Source organism: Marmota marmota, unplaced genomic scaffold, assembly GCF_001458135.2.
Source record: "Marmota marmota marmota unplaced genomic scaffold, marMar, whole genome shotgun sequence".
Classification (NCBI taxonomy): domain Eukaryota; kingdom Metazoa; phylum Chordata; class Mammalia; order Rodentia; family Sciuridae; genus Marmota; species Marmota marmota.
This window is the reverse complement of record NW_025999977.1, coordinates 18,683,892-18,696,904: the sequence shown is the minus strand read 5'-3', so window position 1 is coordinate 18,696,904 and position 13,013 is coordinate 18,683,892.

The following is a 13,013-nucleotide window of genomic DNA, read 5'->3' as shown; positions in this document are numbered from 1 at the left end:
GTGCGTAGGATATTATTCTTTTTTTATATTACTTACAAAAGGTCTTGCCCCTCCCTAAAAAAAAGAAAAAAAGCAAAGACATTAAACCAAGGTTGTACAGATCAAAAGGGATGTATACCTAACTTGGGAAAGGATTTCCCATAACCACAAAACTTATGCTTTGGAACAGAAGGTTGTAAGATTGTTTATGTATCTTTTCTATTATGTTCTTTTTAGTCAACACTAGATCATTACCAAAATGCATACATAATTGCTTTAATTGTTCATTTTATTTCATTAACTTATTAACTTAATATGTCATTTCACATATGTTTAAAAAGGCTATGTGAATATACCACAGTGAATTTCACCTTTATGTATATCTATAATGCACTACTAAAAATAAATAAATAAATAAATAAATAAATAAATAAATAAATAGAAGAAAGACCAGTAGAGAGAAGAAAGGGAATAGGAAATGGAGGGGAGGGGAAAGGGGAAATTCTTGGAACTGAATTGGAGTCAATTTATTCCATACACATATGATTATGTCAAAATGAATCCCAATATTATGAATAACTACAATGCACTATTAAGTTTTTTTAAAAAGTTAAGGTAAAATTTAAATTTTTCCTATAATTTCTTTTTAGTGTGGTTTAAACCAACAAAGGAATTAACTTATAATAAAGTAACTAACAGAGATATTCACAGTGATCATTAAATCTGGTTAATATACTTCCTTTTCTAAAGTTATAAGGAGCAGGTGGGTAAGGATGCTGGTTATTCACTACTTTAGACCTTCCAATTTTTCAAAGTAATAACTAAAAAGTTTTGAGATAAACAGTCTTGGTGCAATAAAAAACAAAGTACTTTCAAGATAGAAATAAAGACATCAAGAGGAAAGAACAGAAACTAGGAGGTACTAAAAGTATATTCTTTTTTATTAACTAATTCATATAATACTTTCAAAAGTAAGTAAATATTAATATCCTCAATTTGCAGTTGAGAAAACTCTAAGATTCTGTGAAATCAAGTCATTTGTTCATAGCATCAGCTTAAGTTTGTTGAAAGACCTGAATCTCTAAGCAAATACCACAGGCTCACACAATGGCCAAGCTCATCCTCTTCGTGAAAAGATAATACGGTTTGAATTTTCTCAAGGTTTGAAATAAAGCAACACAGTTTTACATGCACACTGAATCTGAGTCCAAAGTATTTTAGTTGGAATACATTTTCTTCAACATTATGTGTCACTGACCTCCACTGTTAAAGGTGATATTTGGGTGTAGAAGAGTAAAATGACAAGAATAGCAAATTGCTAATTAAAGGTAGAATTTATAACACAGGTCCAGATCTTTTCTCACTTGTCTGCATTTGGAATGTATCCTCTACTTCTGGTCTATGCAGTCACTAGATGACTAAATAAATACTCTAAACACTCTTCATGAATATAACTCATTTTATTATTAGAAGTAATAGAGAGTAATACAACAATTGCTTTTGCTTATATACTCCAAGTTAGCTCACGAGTATAACCCAAAATATAACTTTTGTTTATGCAACATGTTTTGCTAATTTGAGAGACATTTTCTAGGTTTGCCTTGGTTGTCATCAGACAAAAAGCAACAAAAACATTCAACTATAGTAACTTTTATGTTGCTACAAGTTAAATAGGAAAAAGAAAAAAAGAAAGAAAATTCTATCAGCAGCACAGATCTTTACTAATGATTTGAAAATCCCCCATTGTGAGCACTTTAGTATTTAGGTTCACAAAAATATAACAAAGTGCATTGATAAGTGAATAATGGATAATAACAGAAAATAATCTGATGAAAATTTAAACATCATTTAGTTGATTAAAAATATGTATATTTTCTGGGATTTCCCCATAGTCAAATATGATACTAGATGTAGAGATGAGGATACCTTTCCCACTGCTACTCCAGAGATACTCCCAATCCTGTAACCTACTATGTGCTAGTGTCCCTGCATGTTCAAAATAAGGTAAGAATAGAGAAATCACAGGTAAGTTTCAGTAACCTTTGAGTATCCATCAAACTCATTGTCACTTTGTGATGTCCACAGAGGGGTGCTGATTAGCAAGACCAAATGAAGAGTTAAGGTGAGGTTGAGGCAACAACTGAGCAGCAGAGATAGAGATAAGGTTTGAACAATGAGTTAGAATCATCCATGCAGGCAGAATGTTAGGTAAAGGAAGACGGAATAAATTGTTTTATCTCCAAAGACATCAGGCTGCCCTGGGTACAGAGATCCAGGGAGAGGGAGGAGTCAAGTCATCTACTATGAAATATAAAAGTGGATAGATTTAGATTTTAGACATTAGACTGTTATTTCTAATTTTTAATATTTCACTTGGGTGTTTTCAGACCTAAGGATTGGAAGAAAGCAGAGTGAATTGATCACCATCTGAGTTTCAAAAAATGGAAGCAGTATTCCATTACATTATGGTAGGTATGTGTACAATAAAATCTGAAGTCAGTAACAAACTGAGTTACCCATTTTTCTGAGTGGTATCACAAATGAAAAGTAATGAGCTTCATAGTTTGTACTCCAAACCAATTCGAGTCATAGCTGAGCCACTTAAGAGCAACAGGATTTATAAAATCACATAACTTCTCTGAGCCTCACTTTCTTACTTCCAATATTGGGGTAATAATAGTGCAGACCTCATTGGATCAGTATGAATCCAGAATTTCAGATTAAATGCAGGGAAATATAAATCTGTGAAGGCTTAATAAAAAGTTAACTATTACTGAAATTTACATTAATCAATACTTAATAATGGTTATAAGTTTGAATTGGATTTTCTTGGACACAAAGACTCAGTATAGACCTACAGTATAAATCAACAAATGCTGATTAACAAACTAGTAAGGTCCTTAATTTTCTTATTTATTTTGTATGTGTGGTGTTAGGAACCCTACCCAGGGCATGCACAGATGGGGCAACCATCATAGCATGGAACTGTACCCTCAGGCCCTGGTTTATTTTTAAAGAATGCATTAGGATTATCTCTAGGGAACTACCTACCACATAACTCATGGCCCTGTTTACACCTGTCAGTTTATTTAAAAAGTGACAGCATAGCAAAAATAGCAATGGGCTTCCTTAAAAGTGGATGCACCTGAATTTAAACTCTCTCCCTGTTCCACCTTAACATTTTGATTTAATTTCTTGGATCTTCAGTTTAGTTGTCTGAAAAATGGCAATTACAATAATGCCTACTTCATAGATTTGCTGTAAGAATTATGTTGGATGAAATAAGTTAATAATTTTTAAAAAGCTTAGAACAGTGCCTGTCACATAGTGTTATGTAAGTGATTGTCAAGTAAATTATGCCTAACACTATGCTATGCAGTTTTCACTCAAGAGAGAGGGCAAGAGTAGGAATAGGAGCATGAATCAGAACACACATGAGAAAGACAGAGAAGCAGACAGAGGGATGGAGACAGAGAAAGCAAGAAAAATAGTTATCTAAACATTAACAGAATAACATGTGAAGAAATAAAGATAGTATCAGTCCATGTTATCAATGTCTTAAGTTTCCTGTGCCTGAGGTTTTGGATGGTAAAGACGGCAGTTAAAAGCTGTTAAAATTAGAGAGTTTAGAGATAATTCTATTTCCTACAAATTTACTAGGTCAAGTTGAACTACAACAATCTACTTTATTAGAGTCCACCAGATCATATGAACGCAATATTTATAACCATCTTGAGTAGGGCCACAGAATTTACCATGTCTTCCCTTACAAGATCATTTAGAGTTCAAAGTTAGAAGAATAACAAAAATTGAAGCCAAAAAATTAATAACAACTTATAATTGCATATCTGGTTTGCATGGTTAAAAATACAATATTTGGGCTGTGCCTACCTTTAATTTTGGAAAAGTTTGTGACTTTCTTCAAGTAATTTGGAAGTTCAGGTAATAAACATTGAAAAATGTTGGCACTTTTTTCCTCCCCACTTACCTTCATGGCCTAATTTAAATTCAAAATTTATTGAGGCATGCACGAAGAGCTGTTATTTTGCATATGGGACTAGAAAATGGGATGGCGGTATCCCTGTTGTATGAGAAAATGAGATAAATTCAAGTTGCTTTGCATTTATAAAGTAGCAATAAGCTAAAAATCTCTCAGCTAGATTTACAGAGATATTTCTTTTAAAAAAAGCCACATTTTTGGGTAAGAAAATACTTTGGGGAATTATTTTTGCCTCTCCACCTTTTTCAACAGTCTCTCCTCCTCTTTCTCCTTTTCCTCCTCCTTCTCTTTTAAATTCCTATGACAATTTCTAGTACTCATCATCTTAGACTTAATCCTCTGCTCCTTAATACTTTTTTAAAAGGAATTATCTGTGGTTATTTGAGAGGAAGATATAATTATTGTCATTGTAATATAGTAGAGATATTTTCTATTCAAAAACCTTTCAAAATGAAAAAAAAAATGTGGAGTTAAAAGCCAAATAACTTGGTACCCAAATGATGGAGTGAGACAATATTCTAGCCCAATCTACCCGAGGTTTTTATATAAGACCCAAATAACTTGCCAGCATTCTATGCATTTCAAACAAATTGAAAAAGAAAAGCAAAACAAGAAGAAACCGCAAGAACTGTGTACATTGAACAGAAGGTCATGAGGGTATGTGGAAACTCACAGGCCATTGCATTCATCAAGTTTGCAACTCTACTGAAGCTTTGGAAAGTAACAGGTCATAGAGTTGGCATATATTATTCTGTCCTGCAGGAACTTGCTAAACCACTATTCACCCTGTTTACTGCCCTTACATGATTCCAGCATTTCCCAGGAGTGACAACATCCCTAAATTAATGCAATCACTTTTGTATGTAATAATACCACTATTAAACAAACATAATAGAGGTAAATATCTTGTCACTATTCATAGTTGGGTTAAGTTGTGTTGGATAATTCTTATTTTCTGCTCTGGATTTATTTCTGATTAAAAGCATCTATATTGAAGACAATATAATATATAGCAACAAATGAGTCCATAGTATGCAGCTATCAAATAGGATGTAAATCACAGAAAAATGACATCTTAATATTAATTGCATTTACAAAATATTGGAAGCAGGAGAAAGAGGAAAAAGCTTCTGAAATTGCAGTCCACTTTGGTAATTAATAGCTAATCAATCAGTGAGTCATATATACATGTGCACTTACGTGTGTGTATGTTCACAGACACACATACATGCACATACCCTCTTTGCTCCATCTGTGTTGATAAGCTATTTGTTCATATTTTCAACAAAATTCTATTCACTGGTCAGTAAACCCTCAGATTGTGTTGGTCCCACATGTTCTCTGCCAGGTCCTTTCTCTGTATTGGTACTAATACCTGCTTACTGGGAGTTAGCATTTATGAAGATATTTAAAAATAATTTTTCTTGTGCTGTATGATAAATACTCAACTGCCTAACAGAGAGAACATGCAAGATTTTCTAGTCCCCAAACCTGCTGATCAGCATCTGCTGCTTTCTGTTTCTCCATCCATATGCTGTTGACTCAACCAAAAGCAAACTGTTTCCTAATTCATATGTCTTTTACTATTCCTGTTCTTTGGGATCTTCAAGGTTTAGTGGAGATTATATACATACACATGTATGTATGCATATATACATATGCATAAAGAGTTTACATAAAAAGTAAGTCTACTGGGGTTTCTTTTTGAGATCCCAGTTAGAATAGTTGCTTTCATAAGAAGTCATATATTTGTTTTCAGTGTCATAGAATTTTTCATTTTATACTATGACCAAGTGCATACTGAGACTCCTGTTGAAAAGGTAAGTTGGTGGAAGAACATTGTTAAGTTGCTTAAACCTTAGCTACATTGATTCTTTGTTTCTGGTCTGGATGTCCAATATCTATTTTAAATAGAATAAAAAATACCATTGTTTATTCACATTTGCATTTATTTATTCTAACATCAAGAAGATGTTAGAATAAAGAAGAGCAAATTTACCTTCCCTTTCACATTTTAAATGCTTTAATCTTCAATGACTTCACAAGTAGGGATTTGGTAACAGATCAGATGGGAAAGGAGGCTTCACAAAAGACTTAGCTTTGAAAATCTTTCTAAATCCCTAATAAGACTCTCAAAGTTGTTCAAAATGACCTTAGGGTCATATAAAATATTATCAGGTTTTACAACCTGATAATCTTGGGTGGGGGATTGGTTTGCCAGAGCTCAGAAGAGAGATAAATGGTTCTGTTCAATTCTCTTGCATATGATACCTGGTGTTATAAGGGAACCCTGTGGGTACTTAGTTAAGTGTTATTTCAAGATAATGAATATATAAGGAAGGACTATTGCTGGCAAGATTTGTAATCTTATCATGTCCACAGCCTACATCACAGAGCTTTCTGGGCAGCACAATGAAACTGCTGCTTGATTGCAATGTAGTGAAAATTCAGTCAAGCATACTCTTAGGTGTCATTTTTCAAATTATAAAATGAGTTTCAATCAATTTTCTTTGGAGCTTATGTTTTAAACTCCATTTATTCCATTGCTCAATGACTATGGTGCTGTCTAGGTCCTTGTTGCTGTAAGTTTGGTCCATTGTCTGGCAGTTTGACTAGCATCACCTGGGAGTTCATTAGAAATGCATTTTTGAGTCCCATCCAAGATCTTCTGAATCAAAATCTGCTTTTTCACAGAACCCTTAGTTAACTCAAATGCACATTACAGTTTGAAAGGCACTGATGGAAACTATCACCACACATGATTTTCTGGATTCTATTAGTTAGTTTGACACTACCTAAGACCATGAGGTTTGAAATGTAAAACTAAAATATTAAGTTATTCAACCATAACACCTTAACACAAAGAGTGTTTGCTGCCTAAATCTGGAGTATTTTGGACCATCACCTCATAATAACCTTAACAGTCTCTTCCTCTGGGTCAAGTAGTTATGCTTGTAACTCACTTCAGAACACATTTCCTACTTTGCATTTTTGTTATCTATGTACTAGCCTCATTTCCTTACCAGTTCTTCCAGATGCTTGAATATAAGAACTCAATATATACTTCCTAGGATCTAGAAAACCATAACATTCAGGGTTTATAATTGCACAATATTGTAGATCACTTGATTTATTGATTTATTTGCTATTATTTATTTATTATATATCACTGATTTATTAAAAAAAATATTAGTTTGTTATCTGGAATATTGATTTTAAATGTTGTATATTACATTTTAATATCTCTTTATGTTACATATAGTATGTTATGTGCTCATAATATTTTCTATGTATACATTAATATCCTTTATAGTTTTAGTAATTCTATTTATTTATATAAACAAAAAATGCTTGTTACTTATCTACTTTATGATAGACAATTTTCTCTATGCTTAGGAAACAGAAATGAACAAGAAAGCCCAAACATCCTTTTTTTTTTTTTTTTTTTTTTTGGTACCAGGGATTGAACCCAGGGATGCTTAACCAACTGCGCCACATTCCCAGCTGTTTTACCCTTTTTATGTTTTATTTTAAGACAGGGTCTCACTGAGATGCTGTCTGGCTTTGAACTCCTGTCTTCCCACCTCAGCCTCTGGAGCCACTGGGATTACAGGTATGGGCCATCACACCTGGCCAAACTTCCCGTTCTTATGGAGCTTACGCCTTAAGGAATAAGACAGAAAAAGAAATCTGTATAATAAATCATCTGACAAAAAAAATGCAGCAGGAAGTGTTATAGGGAATAAAGAGATAGTGGGAAGAGGATAGAAGTTGGGTGTTGCTCCATGGAGCATGAAAGAGACCTGAGTGAAGGAGTGAAGATTTACCTTAAACCTTGAAAATTTGATAGAAATAGAAAAAAAAATAGAGGAATTAATTCTAACAATCTTGATGAGGCTAATGTTGGAAAAGGTGTATTAGGAGGTTGTGAGAGAAACTAGCATCTTACCAGGATGACATAATCTCCAAAGCCCTATTTTCACTCTTGGCAAGGTTGACCGGGGTAGGGGGGAGAAATGGGTTGGCTTCTCTGCAACATGCAGATTTCTTGGGTCCTATTTTAAACCATATTTCTTTTTTTTGACTGGGGACTGGAGACTGAACCCAGGGGAACTTTACCACTAAGTTATATCCCCAGTCCTTTTTATTTTAATTTTGAGACAGGGTCTTACTAAATTGCTCAGGGCCTTGTTAAATTGCTAAGATTGGCCTTAAACTGGTGATCTCCTGCCTCAGTCTCCTGAGTCACTGATATTACACCTGGATTGAATGATATTTCTACAAGCAGTTTCTTTTCTATATCACATCAGATCTTCACTAAACACATTTTAGTTCATCATCCTTAACTCATGTCGAAGAAACAAAAGGCCAGAGATTACCTTTGATGACCTAGGTTTACTAATGTCAAGGCAAACATCAGACAACACAGCTTATAGTAAAACAAAATGAATAAAATTTATACTGAAATGAAAATCTATAACAACCACCTTGCCATTAATTCACACTAGTAAAATGTGGACACTTTAAAAAAGAGAAATATCCCTTTCATTGCAGCAGTCCATGAACTAAAATCTTTCCAAAACTGCCCTTCAGGTATTGCAAAGCCATTAGTTAGAAAACCTTAATGATTCACCTTTCTCAGTCTAAGAAATCTTCACAGTTTTGTGGAATCTAAACCCAAAATCATTTTGTTAGGTAGGAATATAAAGCAAAGGGGACACTGATGAATTAAAACAGAAATCCGTTGTCAAGAGGGAGATATAAGTTAGGTGATTGTTTGAAATGACATCCCCCATGTGCACCCACATCCTCACACTGTAAACAAGCCATGGCTTTGTCCCAGGTGTTTGGCTTCAAGGCAGTCAGACCTAGGGAGATGCTAAGAGGAAGTGGTAGGAAGGCTAAAACGGTGTCACAAAGGAGGGAGTTTGCCTGGACATTTCTAAATAAAGCACATATCCTTGAGAACACTAGCTTCCCGGCATGAAGTAGAAATCTCTGCCTCCTGTACCTTTGAACAGACATCAAACACTTAAAATAGCCTCAAGTGAGGAGAACCTCCAAAATTTTTTGAAACTGGCAAATCTCTGCTTTTCATATTCTCTGGGTAAAGTGCCCAGCCTTTGCCCTCTTTAGCACTGCATTGTGATGGCTATTCTCAGTGTTATCTTGTATAATGCCTCTGGTGATGGATGCCTGCCTGGCCTGCAAATGGTTTAACTCTGCAAATATAGAGGGGGATGAGGACTGTCAGTACCAGACACTGCTGAAACAGGCAACTGATTATCTGGCTCTTGAGTTCCCAGGCCCATTGAAATCACCCTCGGATGGGAAGCCATGTGGTTACCAGCCCTAGAGACCTTTAATATTATTCTGTGATTGCTTTATATGTGTCAGGTTAAATTTAAATAACACTTTAATGCCCTTAGTGATTCCCAATGCCTGCATTTTTTAATCTACTCCATCAATAATCACTTGTAGCCCAACTTTTATTTCACTGGAAGCTACTTTTTCTTCCATGGAGGAAAAAAAAATGTTACAACCTGTGAAATTTGCATTTTATTTGATGAATAGTTGTACAGTTGAAAATATTTAAGAAGATAAAAAGGACACAATACATAGCTACTCCTTTCCTTGACTTCTTGTGCCCTTCAGAACAAGATTATTTATCCTCTATCTATATACCTATTTAATAACATGATGAAATTGATTAAGGAACTAAAATTACTGAGAAAATGCTAAATGACAAGTATTTTGCTAGCAATAATTTATTATATCTTTATTCAGATATCCCTTGTAGTGGAATTTTCACAATTTCATAGGAAGCTCATTGGAGGTGGTTGTCCAAAATTAGTTGTCTGATATACTAGAAGTATTTCTTTAGCTTAGAATACCCTCATTTTAATGTTGGTGCCTTTTTCTGCATTTGATTCTGCTTCAAGGCCAGAAATTTGATGGTTAGGCAGGGAAATGGTTTTATATTTTTACTTGACAGTCATTCCAAACAAAAATGATCATGTGTTATCATTCACTGTCAGACTTTTGGAGGAAAAATGAGTCAGAATACAATAAGACGAAAGAATTCTGCAGTAGTATCTCATTATGGTGTCTGAAACACATGTACCTATTATTAGCACTCAGGTTTTCCCCATTGGTTCTTAGACCACCTCTGTTTTCATGATCATGCACATGTAAGATAGTCCATATCATTTTGTTAGAGAACACTTTACATACTTTTACAATGGATACTAGTAAAATCAATCGATTTTACTTTATCGATTTTACTTTATTTCAGAGATAGCTTTTACCAGTGATTTACAACCTGATACATTAAAAAACCTGAAATCAAATAGTGCCTTCAGATCTTGGACACTTAGTTCTTCCTATCCAATCTCTAGCATCACAATCAATTCCACAGCTTTTTTATTTTCAGAGATCAGAATTTGAAGATCAGTGTTATCAGTGCCTTATTCCATAAAAATAAAAATTAAACAAATGAATAAATTGTGCTTCTTGCTTGTTCATTAAAGTTATTACCAATAAAATGGTCCTGAAGTTAGTTTGAGAGGTTATTTTTTTAAGGTTGGATATCTCTTTTATGATTGGAGCCATTGAGAAAACAATAACAATGTAGCTGAGAGTATGTTAAAAATAGTTAATGAATATCTCTATAAATTACAGCTGATGTTATGAGGCTTACAAAATAAAAGGGGCATTAGAAAACATATAATCCATTATTTATTTAAAAAAATAGATCCAGTTTACGTAGTGATTACTCCAGCATCATATAAATAGACAAATCCTCTCTAGTATTCTAGAAAACACTGATTTGCTTCATTTTTCCCCTTTCTCCATTTCCTTAACTTATACATATAACAAAAAGGTGAATTTTACTTTTGCTTTATTTCCTATCATTGTAGTTCTGAAAACAGGCTGAGGTGACAAGGTACCTTACAGTTGGTTTGCTCAACTAGGATACGTGCCTTGATTTTCAATGAATTCTGAAGATATCCTGCAGTCAGACACCTGCAGGCAATCAACCACATGCCTTCCCTACTACACCTCAGGCCACAGCTCCCTGCAAGCACATCCATGCATCAGTGATCCATTTTGGTGAGCAGTAAAAAAGAGCAGTTTGCAGGAAGAGGGACAGACTCAGAATGGGCCAGGCTACTCTAAACTCTCAAGGTTGCCCTGTCAGCTATCAGGTGTTGTTATCAGGACCAGGAACCTCCTGATCAGATGTCTTCCTGATTTTTCTTAGTGGATTCAGATTGCTACCCCATGGCTGGGACTGGAAAGCTAAACTCCAAATCCACTAATCTAGCCTTGACACACAAGCCTGATTGGTCCAATACTGAAGATGATGTCACCTAATGGAAATTTCCCAGGAGATGAAACTTTTTAAAAAAAATGTGTTCATCTTTTGAATCTATTAGGCTATTTTCTATAAGTCTTTGGCCTCAGGTAAAAATCAAAAAACAATATGTTTCAGAAGTTTTAGCTAGATATGCCAAATGCAGTGATTCTAAAATACTATGATTTTTTTTTCCTCCTGTGATATCAAATTTTGCCTTGCTGTTTTTATCCTATGATACTGACATGTCAGATATTAAAGGGTACTACAATTTCTTAAAATCCCACAAGTTTCCCATGATCTCATTTATCTTGAATTTTCCCTTTTCAAGATAAAAATATTATTTAACAATGAAACAAACAAACATAAAACTGCACAAAAGGAAGATATCATCTACACAAGTAACACACACAATGGCTTTGAAAATAAGTGTGTATCTACATTTATGTGTGTAGGTTCCTTTCTTTTACAAAAATGGTAGTATCACAAAAAAAAAAAATCTGCTTTTCTTCATTGAAGATTTGATAGTGGTTACTTTCTCATATCCGAATATATTCCTTTATAGCATTTTGGAAAATATCAGAGTATTTCATTAAAATGTAACAATTTATTTTAGTAATTCTCCGTAATTGGAGGCTTAGATGGTTTGTGATTCTCTACTAGTATATATAAAGCTTGTTGGATATTACATTTATCTTTGTATGGATCAGAATAAATTGCTATGAATGAGTGGTAAGTCAAAGGGTGTGTTCATCTTAACTTTCAGCTATGTCTACTGCTAAGGGTTCTTGTCTATTTTGTTGTTTTGAAAAATGTACGATGGATGTTATCTCAGGACTAAATACTGGCCTGGATACTGAAGCAAATAGGTGTCAAAAATAGAGTCTCAGTTCTTTAGGTGAAAAAATAAAAAAAACAGTCTAATTAGGAGTTAAATGATTAATCAAATTGTCACATCATACTATGTACTATGAAAATAGTGTAAGACAGGACAAGAACATTTAAAAGAGAGATCTCACCTCGACAGGGGACAAAATATATTCCCCTAAAGAACGGATTGTAATCAAGCTGCTAATCTAAAGGAAAAAAATGTAAATTGGTTTATGTGAGGAAGAATTTCAGGGCGAGAGAACAGTCATGGTTTCTCTAAGACCAAATTTTATTTGCATCAGGAAAAGTGACAAAGCTGTTAATTGAAAAGTTAATATTTCCCAGTCACTCAGACTATTGGAAGGTTATGGGGAGAAATACCATGTACATAAAAGAAAGAAGCTACATTTTGTTTGCACTGGGCATGTATTTTTAACCCTATTATGATGCACTCGACTTTTGTCCTTTTATTATATGTATCTTGGGTAACTGATAGTTATTTATAAATTATCTGTGAATGTCATATATCTGTTATGCAATCCATAGAGAATTATAAAATAATTTTCATATTCACATGTTGTTTATACAAGCATATTGGCCTCTTTCATATTTTATAGGTGTTTGTTCTCTAGACTACAAACCCAGATTATGCTGTTTTGACATATGAAAGTGTTATTTCATGTAGAAATATTGGAGGTTTCCTTTGTGCTCTATGATTTAGGTGTCATAGTTAGATCTTTCTCCACTAACATTATTCAAACAACTATTTCTGAATTTATTGCTAGAGGTACTTTGCTTGACCTGCTA